At 33.0% G+C, this 24,833-nt stretch overlaps 1 long non-coding RNA gene across 1 annotated transcript; it reads left to right on the top strand.

The window, feature by feature from the left end:
- Window positions 1-15,320: 15,320 nt before the first annotated feature.
- On the top strand, window positions 15,321-16,990 carry LOC149615853 (uncharacterized). Its single transcript, XR_016376100.1, has 3 exons — window positions 15,321-15,656; window positions 15,791-15,985; window positions 16,048-16,990. It is a non-coding gene; the product is annotated as an uncharacterized LOC149615853 (long non-coding RNA).
- The last annotated feature ends 7,843 nt before the right edge of the window (window positions 16,991-24,833 follow it).

The raw sequence follows: 24,833 nt of genomic DNA, 5'->3' as shown, positions 1-24,833 counted from the left end.
AACTTTCCATGAGTCATAATATTCATTAAACCAATTTTCATTTGAGGAATATTTTACGTTTCAAAAAGAGCAACTACTTTATACTCCCTTTAAGATTATGTTAATCATTTTTTTGGAGAAAACGAAGGTGTTGTTCAAGATGGAAGACCATGCATAAAGAAGGTGTATTTTCTATCCATTTCATGTAAAAATGTTGCACCCTATACGCATGTCCTTTCTGGGTCAAGAGTTCAAGACGTTCTACTTGGGTTATTAGGCTTTTGGTTTGAGAAACATTTTTCTTCCAACTTATCTAGATTTTTAAAGCCAAATTTGTAACATTTTGCGACCCTCAATAAGTTTCCCCCTTAAATGGGTTCTAGGAAACGTTCTTAATTATCAGTACTTTTAATTAATGGGTGAAAAGATCTTTGACAAATTTGCATATAATGCTGAATATATATGTATATTTTTATTTTGAATTATATAATTATAATGTTATAAAAGGAATCTTCGTAATATTAAAGATGTGCTGTATTTCCCCATGAATATTGATCCCATGTGCCTTAGTGTCTTTGAAGATTCCAGTTTCCAATTAGCGTAACTCATCAGTTTATATTTCTAGAGCACCTGTAATTAAATTAATATTGTTTAAGTATTAGCAAATTATGTGCCACATCTTGCTCTGGAGTCTACGTTGAGTTTGCTGTGTACATATCTAGGATTATGTTGTATTATGAAAGTCGTTGTAGATTTAAAGAACAAATTCAAAATGTCTTGGCGTTTAATATGAGGTGGTAAAAGAATGCGTATACATTGAATGTTAAAAGTTCAAGTTTCATTTGAAATGGTTTGCAAATAGATAGGAAGCCCTACTACTAATAACTATAAGTACTGCAAGGAACACATACAGTTAATAGGAATCATTGTGCCCTTAAATCTCCTATGTTAATTTCTATACGGGTTTTGCTAGATCTCTAATAAACCAGTTTATTTTAACATTTTCAAATTGAAATTTGATTCTAATCGGTCTCTTTGGTGGCCCATTATCAAGATCGTCATTCAAAATTAAGTTAAAAATATTGCCTAAACGCAGAAGAGATGCAGAGCTATGAAATATGGTTTTTCCCTAGTTTTTACTCAATCAGTGAAAAAGATGAATTTCGCTTACTTCCAGCTTATCATTGTGAATTAAAATGTGCGTGTAAAAGATAAAGAAATTAAAGTTTTCTCCCCCCTTTTTATGCACTGAATTAAAATGATGAATTTCACTTACGTATTAAACCTTATCGTTGCGAATTAATAGGTACGTGTGAAAGATAATTAAAATTTTAATTTTCTCCGCGTTTTCATGCATTTAAGGAAAAATGACGAATTTAACTCACTCAGAACTTATCATTGTGAATTAAAAGGTGCGTGTAAAAGATAATTAAAATTAAGTTTTCTCCCCCTTTCTATGCATTTAATGAAAAAGATGAATTTCACTTACTAAAGTCAACTATCATTGTGAATTAAAAGGTGCGTGTAAAAGATGACTAGGATTAATATTTTCTCGGATTTTTTATTTACTGATGAAAAAGATGAATTTCACTTACCAATGGCATCTTATCATGGAGAATTAAAAGATAATTAAACTTAAAATTTTCTCCGCGTTTTCATGTAAATGACGAATTTCACTTACCAATGACATCTTATCATTGTGAATTAAAAGATAATTAAACTTAAAATTTTCTCCGCGTTTTCATGTAAAGGACGAATTTCACATACCTTCATCTGATCATTGAGAATTAAAAGATAATTAAACTTAAAATTTTCTCCGCGTTTTCATGTAAATGACGAATTTCACTTACCAATGACATCTTATCATTGTGAATTACAAGGTGCGTGTAGAATTTAATTAAAATAAACATCTTCACGTTATATGCACTTATTGAAAAAGATTAATTTCACTTACCTAAGTCAGCTTATCATTGTGAATTAAAAGGTGTGTGTAAAAGATAATAAACATTAAAGATTTCTCCCCCTTTTTATTCACTTAATGACAAATATGAATTTCACTTACCCTCAGCTTATCATTGTGAATCAAAAGGTGCGTGAAAAGATAATTAATATCAAAGTTTTCCCCCCATTTTTTTACACTTTATGAAAAAGATGAATTTCACTTACCCAGAACTTATCAATGTGAATTGTAAGGTGCGTGTAAAAGATAATTAAAATCAACATTTTCTCCTCGTTTTTATGCACTTAATGAAAAAGATGAATTTCACTTACCTGTGTCAGCTTATCATTGAGAATTAACAAGTGCGTGGAAAAGATAATTAAAATTAAAATCTTCTCCGCGTTTTATGCTCTTAATGAAAAAGATGAATTTCACTTACCAGGAGCTTATAATTGTGAATTAAATAGTGCGAATAAAAGATAATTAAAATTAAAGTTTGCTTCGTGTTTTATTCACTTTGTGAAAAAGTGGTATTTCACTTACCTACACTATCTTATCATTGTGAATTAAAAGGTGCGTGTAAAAGATAATTAAAATTAAAGTTTTCTCCGCGTTTAATTTTTGCACTTCATGAAAAAAATTAATCCAACTTACCCTCAACTTATCATTGTGAATTAAAAAGTCCGTGTAAAAGATAATTAAAATTAACATTTTCTCCGCGTGTTTATGCACTTAATGAAAAGATGAATTTCACTTACCCAGAGCTTCTCATTGTGAATTAAAAGGTGCGTGCGTGTAAAAGATAATTAAAATTAAAGTTTTCTCCACGTTTTATTTTTGCACTTCATGAAAAATATGAATCCAACTTACCCTCAACTTATCATTGTGAATTAAAACGTGCGTGTAAAAGATAATTAAAATTTACATTTTCTCCTCGTTTTATGCTCTTAATGAAAAGATGAATTTCACTTACCCAGAACTTATCATTGTGAATTAAAAAGTGCGTGTAAAAGATAATTAAAATTAACATCTTCTCCGCCTTTTTATGCACTTAATGAAAAAGATGAATTTCACTTACTTAAGCGAGCTTATCATTGTGAATTAAATTGTGCGTGTAAAAGATAATTGAAATTAACATCTTCTCCGCATTTTTATTTACCTTATGAAAAAGATGAATTTCACTTACCTTCCTCTTATCATTGTGAATTAAAAGATGCGTGTGAAAGATAATTAAAATTTAATTTTTCTCCGCGTTTTCATGCATTTAATGAGAAGGACGAATTTCACGTACCTTCACCTGATCGTTGTGAATTCAAAAGTGCGTGTTGAAGATAATAAAAATTAACATCTTCTCCGCATTTTTATGCACTTAATGAAAAAGATAAATATCACTTACTTAAGCCAACTTATCATTGTGAATCATATGGTGCGTGTAGAAGATGATTAAGATTAATATTTTCTCAGCATTTTAATTTACCTTATGAAAAAGATGAATTTCACTTACCTAAATTATCTGATCATTGTGAATTAAAAGATGCGTGTGAAAGATAATTAAAATTTTAATTTTCTCCGTGTTTTCATGCATTTAATGAGAAGGATGAATTTCACTTACTACCAGCTTTTCATTGTGAATCAAAAGGTGCGTGTAGAAGATGATTAACATTAATATTTTCTCATCATTTTTATTTACCTTATGAAAAAGATTAATTTCACTTACCCAGAACTTATCATTGTGAATTAAAATGTGCGCGTGAAAGATATTTAATTAATATTAAAGTTTTCTTCTCGTTTTTATGCACTTAATGAAAAAGATGAATTTCACTTACGCTTTTCTTATCATTGTGAATTAAAAAGTGCGTGTAGAAGATAATTAAAATTAACATTTTCTCCGCGTTTTTATGCACTTAATAAAAAAGATGAATTTCACTTACCCAGAACTTATCATTGTGAATTAATAGGTGGGTGTAAAAGATAATTAAAAGTTTAAAACTAAGATTTTCTCCCCGTTTTTATGCACTTAATGAAAAGATTAATTTCACGTACCAGTAGCTTATCATTGTGAATTAAAAGGTACGTGTAAAAGATGATTAACATTAATATTATCTCAGCATTTTTATTTATCTTATGAAAAAGATGAATTTCACTTACCTAATTCAGCTTATCATTGTGAATTAAAAGGTGCACGTGAAAGATAATTAAAATTTAAATTTTCTCGGCGTTTTCATGCATTTAATGAGAAGGACGAATTTCACGTACCATCACCTGATCATTGTGAAATAAAAGGTGCGTGTAAAACATAATTAAAATTAACATCTTCTCCGCGTTTTTATGCACTTATTGAAAAAGATGAATTTCACTTACTTAAGCCAACTTATCATTGTGCAAATCATATGGTGCGTGTAAAAGATAATTAAAATTAAAGTTTATTCCGCCTTTTTATGCACTTAATGAAAAGATGAATTTCACTTACTTAAGTCAGCTTATCATTGTGAATTAAAAGGTGCGTGTAAAAGATAATTAAAATTAAAGTTAATTCCGCCTTTTTATGCGCTTAATGAAAAAGATTAATTTCACATACCCTTAGCTTATCATTGTGAATTAAAAGGTGCGTGTAAAAGATAATTCATATTAAAGTGGTCTCCGCGTTTTTATGCACTTAATGAAAAAGATGAATTTCACTTACCACCACCTTATCATTGTGAATTAAAGGGGCGTGTAAAAGATAACTAAAATTAAAGTTTTCAGTAAAAATACATTCAAGTAATTATTAATACTGCTTTATATTATATTATATTATTATTTATTTAATTATATTTGCAAAAAGTCGAATTGTGGCCATTTTCTTAACCTTGTTTCCGTTTTTTAAAAACCTGGTTTGAAGTTGTTTCCATTTTTCAAACAAGGTTTCCACCTCTTTCTTTTTAGCGTAAATTGACCGTTCAACAGTCATGAACAGCGTGGGAAATAAGGCGGTGGCACAGGGCAAATGACCAGTTTAAAAATTGCCTGGATCAGTTTAAAAATTATATCGGAGGGGGGTAAGTGGTCCACTTGACCACTAATAAAATTCAAGGGTAGTCAGAGTCCAGACATTATCTCAGCTTCTTTAGTTTAGCAGACGCCGCACCCTGGTCAATGGTCATGGACATGGACCAGTTTATTTATTCAAAGAGAATGGAAGTAGAGGAGTGGAAAGAATGCCTCAACTTGTTGCCCCTTTTTTCCTGGTACAGGGCGACTTCCGGTCTTCCGCTAAGCAAAATTAAACGGGCCGGAAGCTCTCATGTACCAATTTAGGAGCAACATCATTATTTGCGCTTGTAGAGCGGGGGATCTGCCACTCCTTGGGGTTATAGTCTCTATGATTTATTCCAGACAAGGGGGTCGCTAACCCAATGTCCAGTTTTAAAAAAATCCTTATTTCCCACCCTGGTCATGGATAAGCTTTTTCAAACCAAGGTTATTTTAAAACATTCTTACCAATAGGATTTGAATTCGCCAACTGCGCTAACATGAGAACGGCAATAGTGAATACGGCAAAGAGGAGAAACATCTTGTTGGATATCATCTCGCAGATATAATTTCTATTACTAATATAATATCTATAAAATATCCCGTATTAAAAGGATAGAGTGTCGTTCGTTAGTTAGCACTTTGGATTATAGTGATATTTGTTATGGACTGATGGGCCTATTTTCATAGATCACTCTAACACGGTTCTCGAAAAGTAAACCATCCCATGGAGAACCTACACGAGGGAGCCTCAGTTCAATTAAACTCTATTTGCACCTACCTACAATGTGCTGGGAAAAATATAGTTGGCAAGTTTCATAAAATTCCTCTCAATTAGGTCTAGTAGTAGTAGATCATCGTAACGTTTTTCCGAGGCAGGTTTCAAATTGCGTTCCACCATAAGAAAATAATATATAGCTCCCTAAAAGTATGAAACTCTCCATTTAAGCCATGTAAACAGCATTTTCTTCCATTGAAATTTGTAAAAAGTTTCTAATGCCACCTATTAAGAGTTTTTGGCATTAAAAAGATGAAATATTTGTTTGGAAAATTTTCAAATTTTATATTATAATTAAATAGATAAATGTCTATAAGTTATTATTATGATAATTATAACTGATTAAGTACATGTCAAAACTATCATAATAAATTAACAGATGGCGCGAGCTTTGGACGACCGAGGCTAGCGCCTACGAGGTAAGGAGCATCTTGTGTCTCTACGGGCGCGGCGATATTTCCCCGGCCCATCGTGCCTTTCGCGGGCACCTTACGTGGCGGCGATGGTTTCGCCCCCCTTTTACTCTTAGTACCGAAACTTCTCTCACGGGGCGTAAAAGCGTAAGCGCGCCCAATTTGGGAGCAAATGCTGTAGTATGAAAATGTACTACGTTTCATACTTATAGGGAGCTATTATATTATTTTCTTATGGTTCCACATATTTTTTTCCTAGAACGTTATTATCGTGCTAGAGCTCTCTACTCTTGTATATGGAGCACAACATCCGTTATCTGAGTTCATTGAGCTTACGAAAAGCAATATTGGGCCATATTTTTCATCTATTTTTTAGTATTAATTATAATTTCAGAGCGCTTCAATTGAAGTTTCATAGGTGTTTAAGGGGGAAGACGGTGTACAGGAGGAAGGGTTTCACATGTATTTCCTACTGAACGCCTGTACAAATGTTTTAGCCCCTGTGAATGAATGAATGAATGAATGAATGAATCTTTATGTTGCTTTCTATGTGTAGATCCCTTTTGAAACAGGGAGGAGCCACTACTGGCTCGCAAGCAATTGGTACATACCCTTACAATTTGTTGAACATTTGTAAGGTAAAATTAATCAGATTATATACAAAGTGAAATACAGTATGAAAAATTTCAATGGTAATGATACAATTATTTTTTTTCAGAAGTCCATTAAATTAGCCTAGGAAGTAACCAAAAGCGGGGTTTGGGACTCGATCCCTCTCTTGTGTAGCAATACTGAAGAAGGGCGACACATTCGCCCTCTCGCGATAACTTTTCTCAGATCTCCGGTCTATAGTTGCAACTCGTACGCCAAAATTTGCCCTATTGGGAGAGAAACAGCTATTGGCTGAATATGAACGCTGGATCTCTAAAGGGACAAGAAAACGCCCCCTTCCTTTTTATTTTTTTATAAAGCAAACGTGCTATATACAAGGATCTACCCCGTTTTCCGGATCCTTTAGAAATCCAGCGTTCGTGGGCTGAAGAAGTCACGCCCCGCTCTCGTGAAGAAAGACAAGAGAGGAGCTCGAGATTTCTAACGGGGTTAGGAAAGGGGGAAAAACTAACCCCCTTATCTTATCATTGTGAATTAAAATATGCCTGTGAAAGATAATTAAAATTAACATTTTCTCCGCGTTTTTTTTTTGAACTTAATAAGAAGGTGAATTTCACTTACATCCACCTTATTGTTGTGAATGAAATGGTGCGTGTAAAAGATAATTAAAATTAAAGTTTTCCCCGCGATTTTATGCTCTTAATGAAAAAGATGAATTTCACTTACCCAGTTCTTATCATCGTGAATTAAAAGTTGCGTTTGAATGATAATTAAAATTAAAGTTAGTATTAGTAAAATCAAACTACCCGCGAAATTAGACGCGGAAAATAAGCACAACTGGTATTTCTATTAAAGGGGCTGTAAAGTAGTCGGCTGACCTTTGAATAATTTTTTTTTCCCAAAAAGTCAACCGACACCCCTCCCCCACCCCAATCATTGACGTCAGCAGCTGATGAAAAACGCGTTAAAGATGAAATATTTTTAGGGTGTAAAGTGGTTCCTCACATCCGGTTAATCTCTTGTGATTGGTTGTGAGCCGCCCGCTCCGGTGTTTCCCCAGTCCCCACTCCCAAGAGTCCAAGACCCCCCCCCCCGCTGCGTTTCCTAGAACCGTCGACCCTGGCAAAAAGCAAAGGCGCTGTGATTGGCCCAATTAGCCGCCCCCCCCTCGTTACCATGGATTCCGCTACCCCTACGCGGCAAGAGAGCGTCAGTTCTCGCACATGCGTTCAAGCCTCCTTGCTCTAGCCTCATGAGTCATGAGATTGTTTATAATTTCGACAACGGGTCACGTGACGCGCGCCTATATTTCACGTTTCAAAAAGTGCAACTACTTTATACTCCCTTTAAGATTAGTTTAATCATTTTTTTGGAGAAAACGAAGGTGTTGTTCAAGATGGAAGACCATAAAGAAGGTGTATTTTTTTATCCATTTCAAGTAAAAATGTTTCACCTCCTACGCATGAACTTTCTGGGTCAAGAGTTCAAGACGTCCTACTGGGGTTATGTGGCTTTTGGTTTGAGAAACCTTTTTCTTCCAACTTATCTAGATTTTTAAAGCCAAATTTGTAACATTTTGCGACCCCCCCCCCAATATGTTTCCCCCTTAAATGGGTTTTAGGAAATGTTCTTAATTATAAGTACTTTCAATTAATGTATTTGAATCGGTGAAAAGATCTTTGACAAATTTGCATATAATGCTGAATATACCCTATGTATATTTTTATTTTGAATTATATAATTATAATGTTATAAAATGAATCTTCGTAATATTAAACATGTGCTGTATTTTCCCGTGAATATTGATCCCATGTGCCTTAGTGTCTTTGAAGATTCCAGTTTCCAATTAGCGTAACTCATCGGTTTATCTTCTACTACCTGTAATTAAATTAATATTGTTTAAGTATTAGCAAGTCATGCCACGTCTTGCTATGGAGTCTACGTTGAGTTTACTGTGTACATATTTAGGATTATATTGTATTATGAATGTAAATGTAGATTTAAAGAACAAACGGCTGATAGGAATTATTGTGCCCTTATATCTCTATGTTCATTTCTATACGGGTTTTGATAGATCTCTAATAAATCGGTTTATTTTAACATTTTCCAATTGAAATGTGATTCTGGCCCATTATCAAGATCGTCATTCAAATTTAAGTTAAAAATATTGCCTAAACGCAGCAGAGCTGCATAGCTATGAAATATATTTTTTTCCCCGTTTTTATGCAATCAGTGATAAAAATTAATTTCACTTACCAGCATCTTATCATTGCGAATTAAAAGGTGCGTGTAGAAGATAATTAAAATTAACATTTTCTCCGGGTTTTTATGCACTGAATGAAAAGGTTGAATTTCGCTTACCTATTTTAGCTTCTCATCGTGAATTAAAAGGGGCGTGTGAAAGATAATTAAAATTAACATTCTCTCCGCGTTTTTATGCACAAAATGAAAAGGTTGAATTTCGCTTACCAAATTCAGCTTCTCATCGTGAATTAAAAGGGGCGTGTGAAAGATAATTAAAATTTAAATTTTCTCCGCGTTTTCATGCATTTGAGGAAACATTACGAATTTCACTCACCCAGAACTTATCATTGTGAATTAAAAGGTGCGCGTAAAATATAATTAAGATAAAAGTTTTCTACGAGTTTTATGCACTTAATGAAAATGGTTAATTTCACTTACGCGCATCTTATCATTTTGAATTAAAAGGTGCGTGTAAAAGATAATTAAAATTAATATTTTGTCCGCGTTTTTATGCACTTAACGAAAAAGATGAATTTCACTTACCTATATCAGCTTTTCATCGTGAATTAAAAGGGGCGTGTGAAAGATAATTAAAATTAAAATTTTCTCCACGTTTTCATGAATTTAATGAAAAGGACGATTTTCTCTTACCTTCACCTTTTCATTGTGAATTAAAATGTGCGTGTGAAAGATAATTAAAATTAAAGTTTATTCCGCTTTTTATGCGCTTAATGAAAAAGAAGAATTTCACTTACTAAGGGCTTATCATTGTGATTTAAAAGGTGGGTGTGAAAAATAATTAAAATTAAGATTTTCCTCGTGTTTTAGGTCTTAATGAAAAAGATGAATTTCACTTACGACCATCTTATCATTGTGAATTAATAGGTGCGTGTAAAAGATTATAAAGAAAAATGGAAGTTTCCTCCGTGTTTTTATGCACTTAATGAAAAAGATGAATTTCACTTACCTAAACCATCTTATCATTTTGAATTATTAGGTGCGTGTAAAAGATAATTAAAATTTTCTCCGCGTTTTACGCACTTAACGAAAAAGATGAATTTCACTTACCAAAGTCAGCTAATCATTTTGAATTATTAGGTGCGTGTAAAAGATAATTAAAATTTTCTCCGCGTTTTACGCACTTAATGAAAAAGATGAATTTCACTTACCAAAGTCACCTTAACGTCATGAATTACAAGGTGTGTGTAAAAGATTATAAATATTTAAGTTTTCTTCGCCTTTTTATGCACTTAATGAAAAAGTTGAATTTTACTTACCAGATTTCCCTTAACATTGCGAATTAAAAGGTGCGAGTAAAAAATAATTAAAATTAAACTTTTCAAAATAAATACAAATTATAATTAATATTAATATAATTATATTTATTCGGTAATATAATTATATTTATTCGGTAATATAATTATATTTATTCGGTAATATAATTAAGTTTATTTTCTTATTGTATAGTATCAATTATATTTGCACAAAGTCGAATAGTGGCCATTTTCTTAACCTTGTTTCTATTTTTTTTTAAACCTGGTTTGAAGTTGTTTCCATCTTTCTTTCAAGCGTAAATTGACCATTCAGCAGTCATGAATAAACATTTTGAAATTAAGGTTATTTTAAAGCATTCTTACCAAAAGGATTTGAATTCGCCAACTGCGCCAGCATGAGAATGGCAATAGTGAATACGGCGAAGAGGAGAAACATCTTGTTGGAAAACATCTTGCAGATATAATTCCTATTACTAATCAGCTATAATAACTATGAAATATCCCTTTTTAAAAGGATAAAGTGACGTTCGTTAGTTAGCACTTGGATTAAAGTGATAGTTGTTATAGGCTGATGCGCGCTTTTATACTATTGATAGTTTAACTTCATTAAGCTTGGACAACCATGGAAAATAGGGATCACGTATCGGCCTATTTTCATAGATCACTCTAACACGGTTCTCGAAAAATAAATCATCCCATGGAGAACCTACACGAGAGAGCCGCAGTTCAACTAAACTCTATTTACACCTACAATGTGCTGGGAAAAATACAGTTGGCAAGTTTCATAAAATTCCTCTCAATTAGGCCTAGTAGTAGTAGATCATCGTAACGTTTTTCCGAGGCACGTTTTAAATTGCGTTCCACATATTTTTTCCTAAAACGTTGTTGTCGTGCTAGGACTCTACTCTTGTATATGGAGCACAAGATCCGTTATCTGAGTTCATTGAGCTTACGAAAAGCAATATTGGGCCATATTTTTCATCTATTTTTTCTTAGTATTAATTCTAATTTCAGATTGTTTTAATTGAAGTTTCATAGGTGTGTGTTTAAGGGGGAAGACGGTGTACAGGGGAAGGGTTTTACATGTATTTCCTACTGAACGCCTGTAGAGATGTTTCAACCCCTGTACAACAATGTCCAAGGGTAGGACTTGCACAAGGGCATGTTGGTTTTTCTTTTCGTTATGGTTTGTTTTAATTGTTCAGTCAGTGATACCCTGACTAATTAATATAATTTATGCTTGTTTTAATTTGGTTATTTAACTATCGTAGGAACTAGTACTAATTAATTATAAATGACAACTTGTATACCCGTTTCCTTAGGGAAAAATGTCATTGAAAATTTTAGATTCAAATCTCAAAATTTTCAAGCAAAACTCGCTATACTCGTACCATTCTTTTTGAAATACCCTTTATTTATGGTGTTTATTATTTAAATATTTTCTAAACTAATTATTTTCAATTTAGTTTATTAAAATTTTTAATAATCACTATTGAGACGCTTTCCAATTATAATTAAATAACATTTTGCTTAACTAATTTAACTAACGTTCCATGAGTCATAATATTCATTAAACCAATTTTCATTTGAGGAATATTTTACGTTTCAAAAAGTGCAACTACTTTATACTCCCTTTAAGATTATGTTAATCATTTTTTTTGGGGAAAACGAAGGTGTTGTTCAAGATGGAAAACCATGCATAAAGAAGGTGTATTTTTTTATCCATTTCATGTAAAAGTGTTGCACCTTCTACGCATGTCCTTTCTGGGTCAAGAGTTCAAGACGTCCTATACTGGGGTTATGAGGCTTTTGGTTTGAGAAACATTTTCCTTCCAACTTATCTATTTTTAAAGCCAAATTTGTAACATTTTGCGACACCCCCCCCCCAATGTTTTTCCCCTTAAATGGGTTTTAGGAAATGTTCTTAATTATCAGTACTTTTAGTCTTTTAATTAATGTATTGGATTCGGTGAAAAGATCTTTGAAAAATTTGCATATAATGCTGAATATATGTATATTTTATTTCGAATTATATAATCATAATGTTATAAAAGGAATCTTCGTAATATTAAACATGTGCCGTATTTCCCCATGAATATTGATCCCATGTGCCTTAGTGTCTTTGAAGATTCCAGTTTCCAATTAGCGTTACTCATCAGTTTATCTACGACCACTTGTAAGATCTGCAATTAAATTAATAGTGTTTAAGTATTAGCATGCCACGTCTTGTTCTGAAGATGTATGAACCCTGAATTAGCCTTAATCACAAACCCAAGATTACACCTTCATGAACAATATATATTTTGTGTCGAGTTTAAAATGTCTTGGCGTTGAATATGAGGTGGTAAAGAATGTATATGCATTGAACGTTTAAAATTGCAGATTCATTTGAAATAATTTGCAAATAGGTAGGAAGCCCTTCTCCTAAAAATTGTAAGTATGGCAAGGAATACATACAGCTGATAGGAATCATTGCGCCCCAATATCTCCCATTTTAAATTCTATACGGGTTTTGCTAGATCTCTAATAAAGGAGTTCATTTCCACTTCTTCAAAATGAAATTTGATTCTAATTGGTCTCTTTGATGGTTAATTATCAAGATCATCATTCAAATTTAATTTAAAAACATTTCCTATATGCAACAGAGCCATGAAATATAGTTTTCCCCGGTTTTTATGCACTTAATGAAAAAGATGAATTTCACTCACCCGTAACTTATCATTGCGAATAAAAAGGTGCGTGTAAAAGAATACAAAAATTAAAGATTTCTCTGCGTTTTTATGCACTTAAGGAAAAAAATTAATTTCTCTTACTTTGACCTAATCATTGTGAAATAAAAGGTTTGTGTTAAAGATAATTAAAATTAACATTTTTCTCCACGTTTTTATGCACTTAATGAAAAAGATGAATTTTACTTACCAGTAGCTTATGATTGTGAATTAAAAAGTGCGTGTAAAAGATAATTAAAATAAAAAAATTCTCCTCCTCTTTTTGCACTTAATAAAAAAGATGAATTTCACTTACTATCACCTTATCATTGTAAATTCAAAGATGCGTGTAAAAGATAATTAAAATTATGCGCTTAATGAAAAATGTGAATTTCACTTACTCAGAGCTTCTCATTAAGAATTAAAAGGTGCGTGTAAAAGAATACAAAAATTAAAGATTTCTCTGCGTTTTATGCACTTAATGAAAATGATTAATTTCACGTACCCTTATCTTATCATTGTGAATTAGAAGGGCGTGTAGAAGATAATTAAAATTTAAATTTTCTCCGCGTTTTTATGCATTTAAGGAAAAATGACGAATTTCACTCACTGGCAACTTTTCATTGTGAATTAAAAGGTGCGTGTAAAAGATAATTAAAATTAAGTTTTCTCCCCCTTTCTATGCATTTAATGAAAAATATGAATTTCACTTACGAGCAGCTTCTCATTGTGAATTAAAAGGTGCGTGTAAAAGATAAATAAAATTAAAGTTTATTCCGCGTTTTTATTTACTTAACGATAAAGGTGAATTTCACTTACATAATTGAGCTTTTGATCGTAAATTAAAAGGGGCGTGTGAATGATAATTAAAATTAATATTTTGTCCGCGTTTTTATGCACTTAATGAAAAAGATGAATTTCACTTACCCGCAGCTTATCATTGTGAATTAAATGGTGCGTGTAAAAGATAATTATAATTAAAGTTTTCTCCGCGTTTTTATGCACTTAATGAAAAATATGAATTTCACTTACTCAGAGCTTCTCATTGTGAATTAAAAGGTACGTGTAAAAGATAATTAAAATTGAAGTTTATTCCGCGTTTTAATTTACTTAACGACAAAGGTGAATTTCACTTACATAATTGAGCTTTTGATCGTAAATTAAAAGGGGCGTGTGAATGATAATTAAAATTAATATTTTGTCCGCGTTTTTATTTACTAACGATAAAGATGAATTTCACTTACATAATTGAGCTTTTCATCGTAAATTAAAAGGGGCGTGTGAATGATAATTAAAATTAATATTTTGTCCGCGTTTTTATTTACTAACGATAAAGATGAATTTCACTTACATAATTGAGCTTTTCATCGTAAATTAAAAGGGGCGTGTGAATGATAATTAAAATTAAATTTTTCTCCACGTTTTCATGAATTTAATGAAAAGGACGAATTTCTCTTACCTTGACCTTTTCATTGTGAATTAAAAGGTGCATGTGAAAGATAATTAAAATTAAAGTTTCCCCCACTTTTTTATGTACTTAATGAAAAAGGTGAATTTTACTTACTAACGACTTATCATTTTGAATTAAAAGGTGCGTGTAGAAGATAATTAAAATTAAAAACTTTTCTCCTAGTTTTTATGCACTTAATAAAAAAGATGAATTTCACTTACTATCACCTTATCATTGTAAATTAAAAGGTGCGTGTAAAAGATAATTAAAATCAACATTTTCTCCTCGTTTTTATGCACTTAATGAAAAAGATGAATTTCACTTACCACCACCTTATCATTGTGAATTAACAAGTGCGTGTAAAAGATAATTAAAATTGAAATTTTCTCCGCGTTTTATGCACTTAATGAAAAAAAGTGAATTTCACTTACCCGCGCCATCTCATCATTGTGAATTAAAAAGGGCGTGTGAAAGATTATACAAAATTAACATTTTTTCCGCTTTTTATGCACTTAATGAAAAAGATGAATTTCACTTACTCAGAGCTTCTCATTGTGAATTAAAAGGTGCGTGTAAAAGATAATTAAAATTAAAGTTTTCTCCGCGTTTTATTTTTGCACTTCATGAAAAATATGAATCCTACTTACTTTCAACTTATCATTGTGAATTAAAAAGTGCGTGTAAAAGATAATTAAAATTGAAGTTTTCAAAATAAATACAAATTATAATTAATATAATTATTTTTATTCGGTAATATAATTAAGTTTATTTTCTTATAGTTTAGTATCAATTATATTTGAAAAAAGTCGAATTGTGGCCATTTTCTTAACCTTGTTTCCATTTTTTAAACCTGGTTTGGGTAGGATTGCACTTTACGTGACCCACCCAACTAACAATGGTTTCTACGGCCGTATTCTGCAGAAAAGTTAAGCTCCTCCTTCTGCCCTTGGCTCGCTGGTTGGACCGTCAACCACTGCCCTTGGCCTTTTCATTGGCTACGTCTACCGATGACGTTCCATGCCTTGGCTCAGTGATTGGTGCAAATTCCGCGCAGACTCAGATGTAAACTATCAAATTTATACACCAAATTCAAAATGTTTTTTCATAAACTGACAAATGAGTTACCGGTTAAACACCGGTTTTACTGGTTGCTTCGGTAACGCTATGTGCTGAACGCACTTACAGCAGACGACATTTCAACACTTTCTATCAACCTCCCGACGTTGATCAACGTGTCGAGTAAAGTGGTGAGTGTAATTTATGAAGGATTAATTAATTTATGAAGTATTCAACTAAACTCTTTAATTTCCCCCTTAAAAATCCGATTTAAATAAAAACACACCATTTAATTTATTTCTTTTATTATTTATTACTTATTCAGATTGTGTGGCAACTGTCGATCGCAGTATAAAGGTCACTGCAGTAAAAAGGTGAGAGGGCTGATCGCCCGTGGTAACTGAATGGTTAAAGCCTAATTTGAGCACTTAGCATGACCAAAATCGCAAGAGCAACTCCGTGATTCGTTCATGCTCTTGTGGCATTAACAATTTTGCACTTATTATATTCTCATGGAATGGTGTGTTGATGAGCGAGATACACCCATACCCTTTAATCAATATTTATCCTTTCCTCTCTCAGACGAGGTATATCTTCCAACTGCTGACGAAAAAGCTTATCCAGAGTGTCAAGCCATTTGCGTCTCGCAACTAACACTGGAAGTCGCGGAAGCGCTTTACAACTGCAAATCGACATAACTTATAAAACATAACCAGTAACCATATTTACACTGAACAGTTACTTGAAAAGTAAGCATTTCAGTATGCAGCAATTGGTATAATCACCCCTTTGTTTCTCATAATATGAATATGGTAAATCTGAAATAGGTCTAATGAATGACAATAGAATAGTTAAGTTATATTTAAAATAGGTATGTGGTCATGAAGACTTCGGAGGATGTAAATTGCAATCATGCAACAGAAAAAAGCAATGAACTCTTGACAGTCAGAAATATGTAAAATTTAATACAAGTGGAAAATAAATTGCCGAATTTTTGGGTTTGAGAGCGTATCGGGACTGATTGGGTGCTGGCATGCTGGTTATAAATAATGTCATCTTGAGTACAGGCTAGACATCATCAACATAATTCTAATGTGAACAGATTAAAAACATGCCATTAACGGTTTTAAAGCATTAAAGGCGGTAACAGACTTTGTCTTCTTTTTTAAACCCCTCCCCGGCTCCACTTAGCTCTATGAGGATGACGAGCACTATCCACACAGGCTCACAACCCCTTTTAATAACAGTCAATGATAACAAAAATCCAACTAATTTAAAAAATGTTATGAAGTCTATCTAATAAATTATTCAATGCCTGCATATAACCCATGCAATAAATTTAATTGGCTTATTAAATGAAGCGTCTACTAAATTACAATATAAGTTAACAGTAAACTAACACGTATGCGAGAAATAAATCATAAAATACACGCAAATAAATTAAACGCGAAAAAATAACTATTTATAATGAGAGAATCAAAAAAAGTACGTGTCAAATTGGATATTAAAGAAACTTTGGTGAAAATGAATTAATAGAATATCTACAATGAGTACTATAAAATCACAAAGGAGAATACAATAATCAGAGAGAGTTCATGCCGTCATGAAGAGGGTGCATGCCAAATTGAGCATTGAAAATAATCGAAATACAGGGAGACGTTATTCAAACAACCTATCATGGCATTTAGGAAATTATCTACAGTAAAGTAGAACATGCTTCGCTTGAGCATGTCTTCAAAAATCAAAACTAGTCATTATTTTCAGGTTGCAATGTTTCACTTCGGTCATGATGTTGGCTTGAATACTCTCGGTTTCCAGTCAAAACCTTTAATTTTCAAACCTTAGCTTTTCATATTCGTTCCTAGACCTTTCATTTTCAGTCATTATTTGCCAAACAGACGCAAACATGAGTAGGGCCTCCAAACATGCGTTAGCGGAAGCTATGAGCGTTTCTTTGCTTTTCTTACTAGGCAGCGACTAAGCTATAAGAAAGTTTAGCCCATTTATAAATGAAACAATAAAGGAAGGCCATGCATGCTGAAACAATAACAAGGAATGATGGAAAAAAGAACAATGAAATGTTGAAGTGAAGAATAAAATTAAAAGGACACCGCAGTAACTCTTAATGGTTAACTGACTTTCAAGCAACCCTCTATCTCAAAAAAATGTCCAAATGAAATTTTCAGAAGGTGGACTATTATACCCTACATTGAATAGAAACCATTCTTATGACCATTTCTGTGTTCTTCAGTGGCAAGTGGATGAGCACCATGTTCATGGAAAGCAGAAGGCTCTTTGAGGAATCTTCAGCAAAAACTGGAGGAAGGCTATTCAAGAAGCTTGCACCCACCTGCAACAAAAAATAATGTTAATAACATGGTTAATACTTAATACATTACGAGAACTTACCAAATTTGCAATACGCAGAGCTTCACGTTCTTCTATAACAAGTGGAATATTGTTGAGGAATGCCTTTCAATGTCACCTCGGGAAAGGGTTCTCTGTTGGCGGTGGACATCATTTACCTGCTTTGTAATATGTTATCACATCTTTGTCCTCTCTTACCTAAGTCACTAATGACCAACAAGGGTACAACCTTCAACTCATAGAGGGAATGCGGCGCCGTTTTAAGTTTTTTTAAACATGTTTCATTACTATGTATAATTCAATACAATAACTACAAATAAATCTTACCAATTTTAGAACATATAAATATACATGTAATTACAACTTCAAAAGTTGAAGATAAATTACACAGGAATGAAACAATTACTGTTTCACTATTACCAATAAAACTACTGACACAAAAATCTGTGTGCCCTTCACGTTATGCCTTCATTACGCTTAGGTAGTTGTGGTTCGATGTTATCAAAGTAAAAACATGGAAACAGGGAAAGATTTGACGTTTAATGCTTAATTCAGCACTTACAATTGGTTTTTAATTTTTTATACAAATATGTCAAGCACATTATTTACGTGAAAATATATAACTTACTCAACATTAAACGATGTTACCTTAACAAGCGGCTGTCTCAAATACGTTGACGTCATTTAAAATTAAAAAAGAGCAGACGGCACGAAATTACTATTCAGTTCATACGATAGGTGGCGTTAATAGCTTAAACGTTTCCGGTGAAAGGTTGCAGCACTGACCTTTGGCGACAAATTTACACTGTACACTGACCTTACACCGAAATTTGGTTCAACTTGAAACTCAAACTGAACTGAATTCAAAGGCTTATTTTTGCCGGTTGAACCTCCAATCACTGAGCCAAGGCAAGGAACGTCATCGGTAGACGTAGCCAATTAAAAGGCCAAGGGCAATGGTTGACGGTCCAACCAGCGAGCCAAGGGCAGAAGGAGGAGCTTAACTTTTCTGCAGAATACGGCCGCTAGTTAATTAGACTGTGGGGAGTCCGAAAAAAATAGTTAAAAAATTATTTGGCCGCCGCAAGTTAGTTAAAAAATTTTTTGAAAATTTCAAAATCCACTCACTTACCCTCATTGAAGCCGCTATCCGCTTAATGCATTCTGCACTCAATCTTGCAAAATAAGCCGGGGGGGACTGTGAAAAATTGACGTACTCGCGCCGGAAACATTTACGTACTCGCGCCGGAGATATAGCTATGGAATTTTTTAAGCTTACTGAAACTGTTCATTTCTGATAAAAGGACGGAAATATAATGCGAGAAAAATTGCTATGTTTTGGGAAAATCGTTGAATTTTTGGGGAATTCGATAGATGATAACGGTAAATTTTGGTAAATGCCGTCAAATTATTCTTGAATTTGATAAATCTGAAGGACAATATTTTGGAAAAGGTGTCAAATTATTCGGGAATTTGATAAATGTGAAGGTCGATATCATGGAAAAAAGTGTCAAATTAATCTGAATTTGATAAATCTGGAGGACGTTATTTTGGAAAAGGTGTCAAATTATTTGGGTGTTTGATAAATGTGAAGGATGATATTTTGGAAAAGGTGTCAAATTATTTGGGAATTTGATAAATGTGAATGACGATATTTTGGAAAAGGTGTCAAATTATTTGGGAATTTGATAAATGTGAATGACGATATTTTGGAAAAGGTGTCAAATTATTTGGGAATTTGATAAATGTGAATGACGATATTTTGGAAAAGGTGTCAAATTATTTGGGAATTTGATAAATGTAAGGGACGATATTTTGGAAAATGTGCCAAATTATTCGGGAATTTGATAAATGTGAAGGACGATACTTTGGAAAAGGCATCAAATTATTCCCGAATTTGGTGAATGTAAAGGACGATATTTTGGAAAAGGTGTTTACATTTATCAAATTGCCGAAAAATAGGCACTCTTTCCAAAATATAGTTGCAATGACTTCCAAAATATTGCTGAAATAACTAGACGCCTTTTCCAAAATATTGAAATAAATTGACGCCTTTTTCAAAATATAGTTGAAATAAATTGACGCCTTTTCCAAAATATAGTTGAAATAAATTGACGCCTTTTTCAAAATATAGTTGAAATAAATTGACGCCTTTTCCAAAATATAGTTGAAATAAATTGACGCCTTTTCCAAAATATAGTTGAAATAAATTGACGCCTTTTCCAAAATATAGTTGAAATAAATTGACGCCTTTTCCAAAATATAGTTGAAATAAATTGACGCCTTTTCCGAAATATAGTTGAAATAAATTGACGCCTTTCCCGAAATATAGTTGAAATAAATTGACGCCTTTTCCAAAATATAGTTGAAATAAATTGACCAAAATATAGTTGAAATAAATTGGCGCCTTTTCCGAAATATAGTTGAAATAAATTGACGCCTTTTCCGAAATATAGTTGAAATAAATTGACGCCTTTTCCGAAATATAGTTGAAATAAATTGACGCCTTTTCCGAAATATAGTTGAAATAAATTGACGCCTTTTCCGAAATATAGTTGAAATAAATTGACGCCTTTTCCAAAATATAGTTGAAATAAATTGACCAAAATATAGTTGAAATAAATTGACCAAAATATAGTTGAAATAAATTGACCAAAATATAGTTGAAATAAATTGACCAAAATATAGTTGAAATAAATTGACCAAAATATAGTTGAAATAAATTGACCAAAATATAGTTGGAATAAATTGACCAAAATATAGTTGAAATAAATTGACCAAAATATAGTTGAAATAAATTGACCAAAATATAGTTGAAATAAATTGACCAAAATATAGTTGAAATAAATTGACCAAAATATAGTTGAAATAAATTGACCAAAATATAGTTGAAATAAATTGACCAAAATATAGTTGAAATAAATTGACCAAAATATAGTTGAAATAAATTGACCAAAATATAGTTGAAATAAATTGACCAAAATATAGTTGAAATAAATTGACCAAAATATAGTTGAAATAAATTGACCAAAATATAGTTGAAATAAATTGACGCCTTTTCCAAAATATAGTTGAAATAAATTGACGCCTTTTCCAAAATATAGTTGAAATAAATTGACGCCTTTTCCAAAATATAGTTGAAATAAATTGACGCCTTTTCCAAAATATGGTTGAAATAAATTGACGCCTTTTCCAAAATATAGTTGAAATAAATTGACGCCTTTTCCAAAATATAGTTGAAATAAATTGACGCCTTTTCCAAAATATAGTTGAAATAAATTGACGCCTTTTCCAAAATATAGTTGAAATAAATTGACGCCTTTTCCAAAATATAGTTGAAATAAATTGACGCCTTTTCCAAAATATAGCTGAAATAAATTGACGCCTTTTCCAAAATATAGTTGAAATAAATTGACGCCTTTTCCAAAATATAGTTGAAATAAATTGACGCCTTTTCCAAAATATAGTTGAAATAAATTGACGCCTTTTCCAAAATATAGTTGAAATAAATTGACGCCTTTTCCAAAATATAGTTGAAATAAATTGACGCCTTTTCCAAAATATAGTTGAAATAAATTGACGCCTTTTCCAAAATATAGTTGAAATAAATTGACGCCTTTTCCAAAATATAGTTGAAATAAATTGACCATATATATTGATGTTGACATTTGCTAACTGCCCAATAATTTGCCGCCTTTTCCGAAATATTGTTGAAATAAATTGACGCCTTTTCCAAAATATTGATGTTGACATTTGGTTCTTTCTCAATAATTTGTCGCCTTTCCCAAAATATAGTTGCAAAAAAACTAGACTCCTTTTCTGAAATATTGACGTTGACATTTGCTAATTTCCCTATATTTTGACACCTTTTCTCTACGCCTTTTATTTAAATTTTTTTTTTACAAAAAATCATATTTACCAAGGATTTGACACATTTTCCCAAAAATAATGTTGAGTGAATTAAAAAAAATCCCGAATAATTTGACGGTTTTTTTCAAAATTTACCGTTATCAATTATTGAATTCCCAAAAAATTCAACGATTTTCCCAAAACATTTCAGTTTTTCTCGCATTTATATTTCCCTCCTTTTATCAGAAATAAATGTTTCCGTAAGCTTAAAAAAATCCATAGCTATAAAATTCCGGCGCGAGTCCGGCAACTTTTCACAGTCCCCTCTGGCTTATTTTGCAAGATTGAGTGCAGAATGCGTTAAGCGGATAGCGGCTTCAATGGCGGTAAGTGCATGGATTTTAAAATTTTCAAAAATTTTTTTGACCAACTTGCGGCGGCCAAATAATTTTTTAACTATTTTTTTCGGACTCCTCATGGTCCAATTAACTAGAAACCATTGTTAGTTGGGTGGGTCACGTAAAGTGCAATCCTACCCTGGTTTGAATTTGTTTCCATTTTTCAAACAAGGTTTCTACCTCTTTCTTTTAGCCGTAAATTGACCGTTCAACTTCAACAGTAATGAATAAACATTTTCAAACCAAGGTAATTTTAGAGCATTCTTACCAACAGGATTTGAATTCGCCAACTGCGCCAGCATGAGAACGGCAATAGTGAACACGGCGAAGAGGACAAACATCTTGTTGGAAAACATCTCGCAAATATAATTCCTATTACTAATCAGCTATAATAACTATGAAATATCCCAGATTAATAAGATAGAGTGACGTTCCTTAGTTAACACTTGGATTAAGGTGATGTGTGCTATGGGCTGTTGGGCGCTTTTATACTCTTTATGGTTTAACTTTATTAAGCTTGGACAGCCATGGAAAATAGGGATCGCGTATTGATCTGTTTTCATGCTTCTCGAAAAGTAAACCATCCCATGGAGAATTTACACGAGAGAGCAGGAGTTGAATTAAACTCTATTTGCACCTATAATACGCTGGATAAATATAGTTGGCGAGTTTCATAAAATTCCTCTCCATTAGTAGATCATCGTAACGTTTTTCCGAAGCACTTTCAAAAAAATGGGGCAACATTTTCCAAATAATTGCGTTCCAAATATTATTTTTGTAGAACGTAGTTATAGCTAACATATTGGTGCTAGAGCTCTCTACTTTTGTATATGGAGCACAACAGTACAACATCCGGTATTTGAGTTCATTGAGCTTACAGATGAAAAATATGGCCCAATATTGCTTTTCATTGGGCCATATTTTTCATCTATTTTGTAGTATTAATTGTTGTTGTATTTTAAAATACATCAATACTCAGTCAATTTAACGATAACTTGACTAACTAACTAATATGATATATGCTGGTTTTAATTAGTTAATTAACTAAGGTAGGAACCATAGATATAGTAAAACTATAAACGGTCTAGATCCACTTTTTTTTTTTTTTTTACCACCTACGAGCACTAGTGCTTAGCCGTTAGGCCTTGAGCACCAGGAAGAATGAGCGGGAGACCCTACGCGGCCCAGCACAGACGGGGGCCGCTAGGTCGTATGTGGATAAGCAGGGAAGGAAATGAGGTTTACTTGGGAGGTGACGGAAGGTGGAATTGGGGTAAGTCACCTCCGGCGGACACGGGACAGTTGGCACCTATAGGGTAGGATCGCCGACATGTGTCGTATTCCCTCAAACTTTGCCACCCAGAAGCTGGGCTTACAGGAGCGCGCCATACTCCCGGCGTCTAGATCCACTTCGCTGGCTTAGGCTTAACGAAAAAAACGTGGAAGGGGCAACGAGCAGACAGCCGCTATTTTCTGGGGGTAGCCGTATAAAACGCCATCTATCGGGAACTTTCGAAACTAAATTAAGGGATGAGCTTAGAGTAGTGGCACTCTATGTTAACCCCCTATAGGGCATAATAAGTCAAACCCTCGGAGATGCCATTACTCCATTTTATACGAGCTAAGAGCAGAAAAACGTATTTTATAAATTTTACACCTGTAAAATCGTTTAAAAAACACTTGGAACTTGTATTTCTACTAACTTTCGAGGAAATACCACCGTTTTCTGAAGGTAAGAGTCTTTTTTTATACATTTATTAGTAATAAAAACATTTAAGGCGAGCTAAGCCTTGGTCATGGCCATAATGTAGATTTGATTTGCACATAGAGAAAAGAGGCTGTACTTTTGTGACTTGGAAAATTTATTTTTTAGGTTTTTCGAACATTTCTATGGCAAAATGAGGTAGGCCTAGGAGACTAATGAAATATTTAGAGGATAATTTTGGAAGCAAGGTATCATTGATGAATTGGTTGTCTTTCACTATCATCAAGATTTCGATGTTATCGGGTGGCACAAATACTGCCCAAAAGCATACGGGTACGTTACACACGAAAAGCTGACCCTGAATCTGATGATAGACGTTCCAGTTCATCCGTTTCTTCGTCAATGTAAAGGTAAAAGTTACCCGAAGCTGCTTTTCCTCTGATAGTTTCTTTATTCTTGAAAATAGTGTAAGGGCATTTCTCCACTAAGTACAGCTGGTCCTCAACCAGTATAAGGCGATCGGGGCTTGCCCCAAGGAAGCAAAATTGTGGATTAACAATCAAACCCACAGAGGTGTGACACTGGGTATTGACAGAAATACATTCATGTATTTCTGGTATTGATGTGTTGCCTGAATATTTGAAAAAGCAGCGGGTTCATGCTTCAATCCATGATCAAAGGACAACGCTCCCATTTCTTCTAATGCTTCAGATTGTTGCTCGAGAGTCAAATTACGGAGAGTCAGTTTAGGGATAATTTCATCGGTTACATTAATTTGATCTCCAAATTAGGATGGAATCGCGAACCGTACGGTTTGAGCGCTCTACGTAGTCTCTTTCCAGTGGTGGGAAAGAAATCTGATTTTGTAAAATGTTTTGAACAAATCCGTAAACTGGAGATATCAATGGACAGAGGTCCTACAGCTGTTGTTATAGAATTAATCCACTTCTTTCTAGTGGCAGTCTCTTTCGGAAAGTTGTGGTAAGAAAGAAAACGTTCTTTACACCTACAGTTTGAACGCAGCAAACATGAGTTGAAGCCATGATTGT

Source organism: Phalangium opilio, unplaced genomic scaffold (assembly GCF_054372755.1).
Source record: "Phalangium opilio isolate 3A_F unplaced genomic scaffold, DU_Popi_V2 ptg000217l_1, whole genome shotgun sequence".
Classification (NCBI taxonomy): Eukaryota; Metazoa; Arthropoda; class Arachnida; order Opiliones; family Phalangiidae; genus Phalangium; species Phalangium opilio.
The sequence above is the reverse complement of the archived record's forward strand: the minus strand, read 5'-3'. Positions and strand labels throughout refer to the sequence as shown.